Raw genomic sequence first — 14,129 nt, 5'->3', positions numbered from 1 at the left:
CCAAGGGTTTTTGCAGCTCCAGAGGCTGAACTTGCTTCTGGTCTTGTCCCAGCCACTGCCTAGAAAGTGCACCAAGGGCCCTGGACTTCATATCTCAAATTGCTGCTTAACAGATGGTCCTGCAACACCTTGGGGCTGCTGCCTTTGCTGTTGTCTGGTCCAGCGTCTGGTGCAGTCCATCCCAACCTTCAGACTGTGGCTGTAGCTGCTGCAGCCTCTTATTGGCTCCTGCCTGTGAGTACCTCTGGCTGCCAATGACTCTAGGTCTTTGTTGGTGAGACAGTGCCATCTACGATCAGCAGCCTTTTTGTTTGGAACTGGACAGTTCTGGACACTTTGGACACTATCAAGGGTGACATAGCAGGTCACAGGTGCCCCTAGTAGCTCTGTATTTCCCCTGTTTGTTAAATAAACCCCATTGCTACTGTTCTCTGAGCCTGACTGGTCTTGCAATTATGCGTGCAGGTGAAAATCCACAGTGACCTGTCCTCTTGAGCACTGTCCTTCCTTGGATAGCAATAGCTCCCCCATTGCCTTGTTCCACTGTGATTCAAAGTTCCTAGTGATTTATGTGGTGATGTAATAATAGGGTGAAGCCAGAGTCACAGGGGTAAAAGGCTTTACCAGACACAAGGGGAGGACAGAAAATGTGGATTTATAGAAACACCCTGCAATGGAGCAGGGAACGAGATGAAGATATACATCTGTGCAAGAGGAAGGATTTGCGCTTCTCTTTTATATTTCTCTTGTGGGCTTTCTTAATTGGGGTGCCCTTTTGCACCAATTATGTGCTGGGCAGTCTGGTTGGGCACTGGCTTTTGACACACAATGTCCTAACACTGCTTCTGCATTCCTGGAGCTGGACTGGTATTTCTGGTCATGGTGCTGGGTTTTGTGGTCCAGTGGTAGCCTTACTGCAGCCCTTATCTAATCAAATCTCCCAAAGCTCCTACTCAGCAAGGAGTGAGGGCACCGTGACAGTTCAGTCTGCCACATATTCAAACTTAACAGTTCAACAGCCAAAAATTGTTTAAAAGTTTTTTTCTATTGCTTTTACTTTTCAATGTTAACATTTTATCAGAAGTGATATATCTGCCTGACTCAAAGCTCAAAATACAGAATAATGCAGATAAATTGGAAAGACCTGGGTCTGTTTCCCTTCACTCCACATCCCAACCCCTGTAGGTAATCACTGTCATTCCCTTCTCTTCGTGACTACGCTGATTTCTGTGAACACAAAGACACACAGATCCTCACCGTCCTTCCTATGGTAGGGCTGGATAATGGTTTCCCAAATATGTCTACATCTTAATACCTAGAACCTGTGAATGTTAACTTTTATGGCAGAAGGGATTTGCTGGGGGGAAAAATGGACCATGACGGGATGCCAAGGTAGCAGGGGTGAAAGAATTCACCAAAAGCAGTATGGAAAGTAGTAAAGATGGATTTGTAGAATTTCCCGCAAAGAGTTGAAGGGGGAGAGAGAGAGGAATTTTGGAGCATTTTTATGCCCTGAACTTGTGGGCTTTCTAAGATTTAGGCCCCAGGGTCTATGCAGGTTGTTTATCTACTGGAATGTCACATGATTAATCCCTGTATTCCTTTAGAATTTACATCAGCTTTTAGTAGCCACAGGTGGGCTTTATGACCCTGTTTCAATAACAGTCACTTGGTTCCCTTATCAACCAACTGGGGCCCAGTTTCCATGGCAACTCCTCAGTTTCCCCTTATATATTTAAAACTTGCCATCCTTATTCCAAGAGAGGAAGTTACTGAGCTCTTTTTGTTACAGGGCACCCCAGTGTGAACTGGGCCACCTGTCTATGGGGCCTCACCCACATGCTTAAAATTCAGTGTACTGTAGACACACACAAAAGGGTCAAAATGGGTTTCCAACTGTTGGAAGTGACCAAATGAGAGATTTACTGAGGGACTAGATAAGGGCAGTAATAAATCAGGCCTTGCATCCAAAGGTGATATGGGGGTAATAAACTGGCCATGCATCCAATTAACGAGATCTTGCATCCTCAATGGAACTAGATAAAGGTGATAACAAACTGGGCCTTACATCAAGGGACATAGTGATGAGTCACCCCTTTGGAATGTGAACATAGAATCTATATAAGAGAACCTTCCCCCCTTATTGAGTTGGCAGTAGCTGCGGACCCCACTCTAGGGGCTTCGTCTCAGCTGCCGTCCTGGAGCAATAAACTCTGCTTGCTCAGCCTTTCTGCCTCCGGCCTTTCTTTCTTGCTGGTGGTCACCCTCCGGCCTTTCTTTCTTGCCGGTGGTCACAGAAGTTGGGACAAAACACTAACAAAAGGTGGAAAGAACGGGAAACAACCCAGGGAAAGAGAGAGGGATACAAAGTAACTGGAATAGCTTACCAGCTCAGCTGACTTGAAGCTCTGGTAACAAACTAACTGAAGGCTGTTTTGCCAGCGAGAAAGCAATAGGAAATGGTGCCCTATTTATCCCCCAAAGTCCCAGAATGCCTGCTTAGCTCCTCCCTGGGGTCCTCGCAGTTCTTTCCCTGGTACTGCTGGGAGTTGTAGTTTCCAATCCCTGGAGTAGGGGGTGGAGTCCAGAAAGCTGGAGTAGGGAGTGGAGTCAGCAAGACTCTGCAGAGTTCCTTTAGGACATCCTTCCCCTTAACATTTTAACCCTGTAAACCCCAATATTGGTGGATTAAGTTAAGGATCTGGAAATGGTCCGTTCATATCACAAATGGTAGTATTTCATCTCTTTTGAATAGCTAAATAATGTGTTCACATTGTAGTGTACACATCCATTTAGAGCCCACATCTACTTTAGCCATCTGTAAACTGGGCACTTAAGTTGTCCTGAATAATAATGCAATGAACATGTGTAAAACCCCTTTCTTATAGAAAGATGACATGCATTGCAACCTTTGTTCTTAATCCCACCTACGGGAGGTTTGCTTCAGTGTCTCCAATGTAGTGATTCATTAAATTAGTTATTCTCAAACCTTGACAAACATTGAAATCACCTGCAGGGCTTTTAAAACAGAAGGCTGGGCTCATCTTTGTTGTTGGTGCTGAGGATCTGCATTTGAAACAAGTTCTCAGGCCTTGCTGATGTTGCAAGGCCACAGTCTCCCTTTGAGAATCTGGAAATAATTCTATTTTCCTGGGGTGTGGGGTAGCAGATAGTCCAGGCTTTCTCCTCCCCTAACCCCTGGGCCACCAGTTTGACCTATGCTGTTCACCAGGCCCATGCATCCTTGACCTCCCTACCCACTGGTTATTAGCTATCACCCTCCACTGTTCTAATTCTGTTTCACAAGTTTCCCCGAGGCTTGGGCCTGTGAAACAGCCAAACCAAATTGAAACTCCTAAACTGAATTCTCTTTGTTGGGCATTGAGAAGCGGCTCAGGACATTGGGTGATGTCGTTTTTTTGAGTTTGGGGTCCTTGTGTTCACTCTGGTAAAGGTTTCACCATAGCTTCTTTTTCAGCGGCATATGGCAAGATTCTTCATGAGAAAGATACTCAGTTATATTTAAAGAGGAAGTTTATTAGAAAGAGACGGGAGAGGGGAAGACACTTTGATAGGTGCAAGTGGGCAGGAAGAGCTGCCCCGAAAGGGACAGGCTTGCAGGGAAAGAGACCTGCATGGTGGCAGGCAGGCGGTCTTAGGAGAGAGGCCTCCACAGAGGGAGGCCAGAAAGGTCCTGGCATGGTACAGGTCACGGGCAGGCAGGAGGCTGCTGCCCTGCAGAGGGAGCGTGGGTGGAAAGGAGCACCTGCGTAGGCACAGGTGGGCAGCAGCTGCCCCATGCTGGTGGAGAGACTGTCCAGATGTACGCAGCTTCTCTTTGGGAGGGGCTCACTCCTTGTGCACCTAAGTTTGTTGGTTTTGAATAGACTCTGAGAGGACAGAGATTCCCCAGTGAGCTTCATCGCCATCTCCATGTCCTTGTCTTCACATGGGCACTAGGCAGGTGCCTGGCTTGGGTGCCTGGGATCTTGATGTTATTGGCTGTGTCAATTGCTGCACTAGTCCCTTCTACCTGTCCCCTTTGTGTGACTTAGTCTTGTGATGCCTCCCCTGCATTCCTTCCTCCAATACGAGGTCTGGACTCAGGCATTCTCGGATCACCTTCGGGTTACCTCCTATTATCTTGACCTCCTGGAGGTTAAGAGTTTCTCAGGGTTTATACTGTGGGCAGTGACTTTCATCCTTGGGCCCAAGAGAAGGTCCAAGTCTGTGAACTGTCAATGAATTCATATAACATTAAATTTTGAAAGGACTAAGGAGCAGTCCTATTTGCACCTATAAAAGAATTTAAATGGGAAATATGAATCCATCAAACTCTTTGCTCATAATGACAGCTTTCATTACTATCACAAAATTTCTCCTTTTCCTTAGAAAACTGGCTACCCTTTTGTGACCTTCTCATTAAAAAGAAAGGAAAAGAGATTCAACTCACCTTTAAGCAATATTGGCACATAGTCAGAAAGAATCTTTTAAACTAGAGGACCTTGTAGGACAAAGTTCTGTTCAACCAGTTTCTGAGCCTGGGAACTCTTATCACAGGTCGCAGAGTTACTAAGTAACAGCTTCCTTCTCAAACAGGCTGCTTCAGACTTCTAGTATTTTTCCCTTCTCCTGACTGCCAGGATCTTGCTTTTTTCCTTTTCTTTTTGTAAATATAAGACTGTAGAAAAAATAATACAACTTCCTCAGTTTCAGTTTTCATAAAGCTAGTGTTTCTATAGATAATTTTTATTTTTGCATAGCCTTTTTAAAAATCACTCTATGTGACTCTGTTACAGGGCAGGAAAAGGGGCACCCTGAAACCCCCAAACCTCCTTGCTCAAAATAGATTCTGCCATCCACCGCATCCAGACAAAACATATAAGATCTTTAATGGAAAGCAACTTCATTACAATTAGTATGCAACAAAAAAAAAGACAAAAATATATAAGTTTCCAAATCAAGCTAACAAATTCACTGTAAATGTTCTTGTTTCTTGGTTGAAAAAGGGGCAGGGTTGGTCTTCTAAATTTATGGGCACTTCCTCTGAGGAGTGAATTGTCTCAGAGTGAACTTGGACACTTTGGCTTGGAGTAACTACCAAAATCTCTGAGATGCCAGGGACAGAACCCCTAGTGATGGGCAGGAGGGCAGATCACAGTGTGCATTGCTACATAACTTAATTTTCTTGGGAAAAATTCAAATGTAAAGAGGATCATTTAAATAAATAAAGGTCTTGCAAGTATTATCTGGGCATTTTCCTAAGCGGCACACCCACCATCACCAATACTACCACCTGCAAAACTTAGTCTTTTATTGCCCTCACTGGATGTGGGGCCTGTGTCCTGCTGGTGGACATTTAAGTAAGAGAAATCATCATTGCTGTTGACATGGACTCATAAACTAGTGAGACGAGGGCGTTGGAGTGCCATTTATTATTCCAGCATTACCACTGACTATTGATAAGTGCCTGGCATATGTAATTCCTGTACAGGAGACAAGATTGCACAGGAAAGTATATGGTGGGGTGATTGGTCCATAAGTGATGAGGTCAGGTCAGTTGATTCGGCCCCTCGCCCACTCTCACTGTGTCCCCGGAGATGGGCAAAGTGATCTCTGTGGATTTCACTGGTTTATAAAGTGGAGTGAATGGGTGTAGCAACCTCAGAGTGTCATTGGGAGGAGTAAATGTAGTCATACACATAACATACTGAAATTAGCATCTTGCACAGAGTTAGTATCCTGTAAGTACAAGTGTTACAATTATAAAAATTAATGCATTGTCCCAGAATGTCACGAGCTAGGTGCTGTCAGTATTTCCATTCTAAAATGAGCACAGTGAGTGACAGCCTATAGTCGTGTAGTTAATAAGTAGCCAAGCCAGGAGGAACCCAGACTTGACTGAAAAACCCTTGTTTCTGCCAACTAGCAAACAGCTTGTAGAAGCAGCTACGAAACAATAACATCAAAAAGAAAGAATGCAGCTGACAGCAGAAGGTATCTTCAACAGGTACCTCTCAAGGTTGACTGTGCAAGCTGGAAAGACGGAAAGACAAATGGAGCCAGACCTGCCTGAACTTCCTGTCAAGGCTGCCTCCAAGATCTTGGTGACCTCAAGTTCATCACCCCTTCCTGATCTTAGCCCACCCTAATCCCAGGGAACTACTCCAAGGCTAATCTAATCATGATTCTTCTAATATATGGCCTGTGGTTAGGATCTGCAGTAAGTAACTCCAGACTGATCCATGTTGGTATGAAACAGGAGGGTAGCTGGCTGGCAGGGCCTGTTCAGCCTCAACAGCCAGGGAGTGAGCTTTCTGTTAATTCTTTCATTTTAATTAATGTTAATTTAATTAGCCAATCTAATTAAGTTTGATTCTCATCATCAGAACCCAAGTAATTTGCTCTAAGCAAATTACTGGCACAGAGCGAGGAAATAACCTTACCAAGATATCAATTCAGTCCATGTAGCTTCTTAACTATAAAAATCTATCCTTAGAACAGAAATTTCAGGGCCTTATTCCATTCCTATAGGAGCCATGAAGCTTAGATAAACATTCTTTCGTTGAATTGTGCCAGTGAGATGTGAATTACATCAACTACAAAATATCACTCAGTAAAGTTGTGGGGACAAAAGAGGGGAAGGAAGGGAGAAAGGAAAAAAGAAAGGAAAAAGGAAAACATAGGTAGCCAGAAAAAAGCTTTCTTCCTCAATAAACACTGAAAATTAGTAACATGACTTCCATGAAGGCAACAGAACTGTATGACAACTAAATAACTGATTTCTGGGTAAATGCTTCCCATACCTCCTTGTGAATTTGTTAACACCCCCATTCATCCCCCACAATACAGTCTTACGACCAAACAAGTACACACTTGTGAAGAACAAGCGTTAACCCCTGTGTGTGCGTGTGTGTGTGTGTGTGTGTGTGTGTGGTGAGGCGTGCTTGCTGCTATTCACAGTGTCCTGGAGTCTGACTTCCTGAGAGTCCAGTCTGCAGGATGTCCCTCCACAGTCATAAAGGCCTCCTAGGGCCTTTATTGCTAATAAGGACTCTCGGCACAGACATTGTATTATGATGACAGTTAAATTGAACCAGCAGATGAAGGCTATGGATTTCATGTCTTTGTGGCAAAACCTCGGACTTCTGCCTGTTATCAGCTCAAAGTTAATGACAGTGATGCCGACATGGAAGAAAGAGCAGGCAGTGACGCGATATACCTGTTGAGCAAGCTCACTTGTAGTAGTTAACCACAAAAAAGCAAGAAAGGACATGCAAACTGAGTTAGGGAGGGAAGGAATGGGTTATAGGTCAACACTTAATGCTTGTTAATCTTAAATGAATGCTGACAGGTGCTTCTTGAAGGAAGTACTGCTAATTAAATGCTTTGGAATAATGGGTACTTAATGTGGGCCTATTAAATGTTCTGACAAATTCTTTTTTACATTTTATCTTTTTTTAAAGATTTATTTATTTATGCATACAAGAACTAGGGTACAGGCAAGAGATGTGCAGAGTGAGAAAATTCACCAGAGTGGGGAGCAGAACAGGCAGATTGACTGAAATACACTGCTGAGGGGAGCAGTGGGTGGGACATGAGAGGTCTGCCACACCTCTGTAGTGTCCTGTCCTTTTTTGGGGATTAAACTCATGTTGCAGTGGCTGCATATAGCTTCATAGTACTGTGCTTTAACACCTTATGCCACCAGGGAGGGCCCTAAACTAAGAACTTCTAATAGGGTAAATCAATTGTTTACTGTTGTTAGAATATTAGAAACAATAGAAGCAGTGAAAGCTATAGTGAGAGAGAGAGAGAGAGAGAGAGGGAGGGAGGGAGGGAGGGAGGGAGAGAGAGAACGCCACCTCTTTTTATATAAATGTGTAGAAAATGGACTATCTATGTACATATTTTCGGGCCTCTCAGCAACATGAAGCCCCCTCCTCCCAGGGCTCTGCATGTCACACAGCCCAGTCTCCTGGCATGACAAAATACTCAGTGGAGTTAAGCATCCTCATACTAAAGACCACCCTTGGGTGGGGAGCGCTTATCTCATTCCTCAAATACCTATCAAGAGGGCATTTCTCTTCTGTCACAGCAGGGGCCTTTATGAAGCACTTGGCTTCTATTGTTCCTGCCTTCACTTGGATGAGGTGGATTTTTCTGGTTAGATCAAGGACAGTCTATCAGCCACTGGACTGCACTTGACCCACAAGGGGTGGGGTGATTTGTCTTCCAAGGTGGTTCTAGGGCTGTCTGTTTGGGGCTTTCTGGATTAGGGAAAAAGTAAGACTCCTCTCCAGGAAACCTGCAATTAGTCTGCCTGAGCCACCCACCTCTTCCCTTCCTGGAGGCATCCTGGGGCCCTTCTTTTCTTTCCTCCCACTGACCAGTTTTCCAGTGGTGTGTATGACCACCTACTTCCAAACATTCCAAGCAGGTTGCTGATCAACAGCACTCAGAGTCAACTTTGCACAGTCAATTTGTCAGCCTCAGGAGTCATGCTTTAGACACTGGGGGACAGGTTCTAGCTGAGTTCCAGGTCACAGGTTCCAGCTGAGTTCTCTATTTAAAGTCTTCCAGGAGTCTTCTATCTTCTATTCCAGAGTGCATTCTCTGATCCCCTTTGGCACCTCTGGCTAGACCTCAGGGCAGATTGTGTTAAAGATCATCCATATCCAACCCTCAGGAGGACTTCGAAGAAGAGTAATGGCAGACAGAGTGCAAACTCCACCCCCTCAAAAACAACTCGTAAATTTTTGTATGAAGTGTTGTTGGCTTCACAAGGCACACAAGAAAAGAGTAAGAAAGTAGGTTGCTCCACAGCTCTACTCTCTCTTGAGAAAGCTCAACTTCAGAAACCCAGAGGCTACAGGGCTGGGAGGGAAGACTGATCTGAAAGAACCACTGAAAATAAAATCCCAGGTGTACAAAGTGCAACTCCAGAGTTCTCTATGAACTTTGAGTTTAAACCACTGTGACAACACAAAATACTGCACTTGTACTACCTCTCGTGATACATTTCTTCTTTCCTCCCTTCTCCAGCTCTGCACAGCTTGCCAGAAAAGTCACCTGCAGGTAGTAAATATAAGTCTGTGCATAAGTATAGACCCATTTTTGATAATCACCTGTGCTTAAGGGCACCAAAATCTAATTCTCTTCTGGTAACTAGTAATATTAAATTCTAGCCCTTCAAATGTTCAATGCATCTAATAAGAAAAGACTGCTATTAATTTTTCTGAATAGCAGAAGACTGAAGACTGAATTTTTCTTAAGCTATCTCAGGAGTCCAGTTCTTTATTACCCTGGATTCAATAACAATTGTTAGAGTGTGGTAAATTAGAAAGTGAACTTGCTCTCACTACCAATGTCAAGATATGACCTCATAAGAGTCACTGGGGATATAAATAGTATGATCTGGGCCACAGAGGTCTCATTTATCGATTCCAGTTGTTGTTCTCATTCCAGTTGTTGTTGTTCTGGGAGGAATGGCTGTCAGGAGCCCCTACAGAGACACGCTGGAAGCAGCTGGGCTGAAGGTACTTATTAAAATGAGACATGTGTCTGGGATTGGATCACATGCTTTTTTAAGGAAACAGCAGTAGAGATTTCACCATGACTTTTTTTTTTTTTGCCTGATTATTTTTGTTGCTTTCCTCTCCAACCTCTCGATGGTCTTTGGATGGTCATTGGCACCATCATCCAACAGACAGTCCTTTCTATTGCTGCATATCACAGTTACTCAACAAAGTGCCCATAAAAGTGAGATGACATGGGTCCTCCCTGGTGGCGCAGTGGGTTAAAGCACAGCACTGAGAAGCTAAAGCCACTTCCGCATGAGTTCGATTCCTGCCTGCCCCAGAGGTGACCACATGGTGCAGCAGACCTCTCCTGACCTGCCCGCTGCTCTCCTCAGCAGTGTATTTTATCCATCTGCTTATTCTGCTCCCCACTCTGTCTCTGGTGAAGCCTCTCATCGCCCTTGCACTTCTGGCCTGTACCCCAGTTCTGTATGTACAAATAAATAAATAAATCTTTTAAAAAAAAATGAGATGATATGAGTCTAGGGGCTACCGAGTCCTGCCCCCCTCCCCTGCTTGTCAGCTAAGGTCCAGCCCCCAACATAAGTGGCTTAAAAAGTAAATAAATAAAACATTTGGAGGGGGCATCTCTATCTGATCATTCATTTGTCCTTTCAAAGCAGGTATTTTTCAAGAACTTACTGTGTCCTGGCTGTCTTTTTGCTGCTGCTGAGAGAACAGTGAATAAACAGACACAAATTCTTGTTCTTAAAGGCCTTGTAGTGGGGAAGCAGTAAACAAAAGAAACAAATAAAACAACATGTTAGGTGATAAGTGCTATTGAAAAAAGGAAAAGCCCAGTGAAAGTTTACATTGGGCAATGTCAGAGACCTTGCTGAAGGGACATTTGAATGATCCTAAGGTCCAGCACACAGTTGACAATCCCAGGGTGTAAATGCAAATCTTCTGACTAGTGGTTGGTATCACCTTCTTAAATGTTTATGGATAGTCAGATCGCAACACATTTGAGGAAGAAATTCAAATGTAAAGCAGAAACAGAACTAGGGATTCGTGAGAAAAAAAGAAAATGTAGTAATCATACAGATTTAGAAAAGCCCCAACTACAATTAATATCCTCTCAGAGAAAAAAGGAGTGAGTGTACCCATAAAAATAAGAATAAAAAAGAAAACAACTAGGGACAAGAAAGAATTACTAGAAATAAGAAAAAAGTCATCTGAAGCCTTATTAGAAATAAAAGATACAGTATCAGAAATTGAAAACTCAATAGAAAGGTAAAATCATAAAAATGAGTAAATCACTTGGGAAAAAATACAGATAGAAAGTATAACAAGATGAAATGAGGAGTTCCAGGAAAAGAACACAGAGAAAATGGATGGGAGGAAATCAAATAATCTAATAAAATCCATTAAATCATCCATCCATATTTGATCCATTGGCACAAATAATCCAAGAAGATCTAAGTGAAGAATAGGAGTTGTCAGATTGAATGGACTCTCCATGCCTCTGAGTTGTCCCCAATATGTCTAAAAATAGACCCTAGGCTCATTGCCACACTAATTGAGAGCGCAGGGTCAAAGGAAAGATGTTGAAAGCTTGCAGAGTATGAAGCAAACAAGAAACTAAAGAGTCTATCGACAAAGGACCAATAGTCAGAACGACTTCAGACATCTTCATGGCCACACAGAGAGCAAAAGACATGAGCAGTATCCTCAAGTATCCTCAGCAGAATGACATCCAACTAGAAACTCTACCCAATGAACTACCAATAAAATGATTTTCAGGTAAGCAAGGTTTGAAAAATATTATATGCCATTCTCTCTTTCTTAAAACCTATGGAAGAAATATGAAAGACTGAACAATGGAATGACACATTGTGCTCATTTTCCTTTGATATCTGGTCTCTTTCTCTTGGCACCACCCTGCCTGAGCTTTACTTCAGGAGCAAAGCCAGCTGCCTGTCTCTGTGTTGTTATGAGAGAAAAAAGCTCCTGTCATGCTAGCATGTCTTTGTTACAACAGTGTAGCCTATTCTAACAGAGATGGTGGTGGTGGTGGGGTCACAGAGAGAGGGGTATCAGGGGCTCCAACCCAGAAGAGAGGGGAAATGAAATGTCCTAGATGATAGTGAAGTGAGAGAATTCTGCTCCATCAACTAGAGCAGTGTAATTCTCTGTACAGAGCTCTCTCATATCTTTGTTTCTAAATTGTGGACATAATGCTCGTATGAGCCTGAGCTAGGCACTTATCTGTACTTAACTTGTCTTGTGCTGATGACATTTCTGGTCCCTGCACTTGGCTGACTGAGGTAGGAGGGGTGTGGGTGTGCCCTGACCTGTTCCTCAGAGCTGGAGATTGGCCCTGGAAGCAGAAAATGCAGAATAGCCCATGCCCATGGTTCCGGGGGACACTGTCGGAGACCCTTTGTTCCCCGATCACGGATTATTGGAGGGCAGAACTGGCAGAGTCTCAAGGTGGGAGCTGCATCAGCCAGCGGAGATTCCTAGAAAAGGGGGAAAAGGACAAAAAGGGGAAAGGGGAGCAAAGAAGACACGGGAATCGGAGTTGGGTGCAAGTCTTCCTGTTCTGCTCTTAGCAGAAGTTTATTTTACATGTTAGGAGCAAGCAGTGGGATGACATCAGCACATGAACTGGGCTGATGGCCCTTTAGCTGAGATATAACATTCATTATTCTTAAAATCAATCTATTAAAGTTAAGATAGGTACATAAATTCATAAAATTTTAAGGCTAACATTGTTATATTTACTACAGTGTTTATTGGCTAAAATAAAGTCCCTTTAAACCTTAGATGCTACTTAATGATCTTCATTGTTATTGAGACATCTTAGAGGGTAAAGTAAGTCAAGGGTTAGGGTGGAGACTGGATTGGAGATGAGAAGAGGGATAAGGTGAGGCCGTGGGCCAAGGAGAAATTGTGAAAGAAGGTAAAGTTGAAGACTAGAATGGAGGAATTTTCTGGTAGATAAAAGGGAGATAGTAAGATTCCTCATTTAAAGACTCAGCAATAAAAGCTTAAGTAAGACAGTAGAGCGATAAGATTTGGGTTCTGGTCGGGGCACTGAAAGAACTTTAATTATTGTTTTAGCACGATCTAGTACTGCCTTGTCTTACAATATTGATTTTGTTATAATTGTTTTTATTAATCAGCCAGTTGTACTATTATTTTTTGCTTTCTAGAGGAATTTCCTGTCTTGGGCAGTGCTTGCTCACCTGAGCCAGGCAGCGCCTTATGAGGCTAAGGCAATCTGGTTGTAAACTGATGGTTGCTTAGAATATTTTGATATTACAAAAAAGGGAGGTCATAACATAAGTGAGCGTGGAAATTCTGATTTTTCAGAGCACTTCCATCTCTATCTGGAATATGTCAGTCGATAGAGATTGCATAGTTTATGTCAGGACACTGAGTAACCGTTCACACAACAGCTTCCTAACCACCAGCGGCTTGTGTTTTCAAGAATTTACTCAGAGCCATCTGACTAGTAAACGCTTGAGGAAGCTGTGCCTGTTTGGCTTCTCTCCAGTTGTTTGATTGCAATAATCACTGCCTCTCCTCAGCTAGCCTGGGGTTTTTACTGCTATTCAAAGCTAAAATGTCTTGCTTGGAGCGATTGGAATGAGTGAAAATATAGAGAAACATTAGTGTGATTACAACAAAAAATGAAGTAGTGATTACTTCCAGGGTGGGAGGAAAGGTGAGCTTGTGAACCTCTAAGGTCTTGATCATCATCTTGGAGTTATTTTGTAGGCAGAGTTGCTTTATTGCTTAACCTAGGTGACAGATACATTGTTTATTTAAATAGAACTATGTATTCTGTATACTCTATGGATGTAGAAATACATTTTATGATACTTCTAAGTAGACTACAATACTCTTGAAACTGATAAATGTAGTCAGAAGTGGGGGTCTGGAGAGGGATGGAATAGTCAAGATTTAGGTTTGACCACATGCACATAAAGCTAAAATTAACTTCTGTGCTAGAAACTAGGCATTCAAAAATAAGACTAAGTCAAGGATCCTGCCCTCCAATACTTCTGAGTCTGGCAAGAGACCAGTACAGGTGATCACAGCTCTCCTAGGGGTATACTGCAATTAAATGAAAGGACCCATATGAAAATGCTTTGAGATTACAGAAGGAACAATGGGTTTGTTTGGATTTTAGAGAGGAACCAGAATACCTTTGGGGGTCTCATGAGCTTACTTCTCCTCCAGCGGTTAGTGCCAGCTGGCACCTACCCAGGCCAATTCAGATTGAGGCCAGAGTTGTAGAGTAGGTACAGGGGAGATAAGCTGCAAATCAGGCCTTGAAGGCAGAGTTTGAAAGGAGAAGAGAGACATAGTAAGAGAAGGAAGCACAGTGAGCAGAGATACAGAAAGTGCAAGGGCAATAAATCTGGTGGGGATGGGACTGAGCTGGACACCGCAGAACCTCCAGGCGGTGGTGCTCAGTGTTATCCTGTGAAAGCCTGCACAATCATCGGCAGCAAGCTGATCAGTGGGAATAGAGCCCATAAAACAAAGAGCAAGCCATAAGTTACAAAGGTATTGGGTGAGAAATGAAAAAAAAAA

This window comes from Condylura cristata, unplaced genomic scaffold (assembly GCF_000260355.1).
Source record: "Condylura cristata isolate star-nosed mole 26May11 unplaced genomic scaffold, ConCri1.0 scaffold00007, whole genome shotgun sequence".
Lineage (NCBI taxonomy): Eukaryota > Metazoa > Chordata > Mammalia > Eulipotyphla > Talpidae > Condylura > Condylura cristata.
This window is presented reverse-complemented; position numbering follows the sequence as displayed.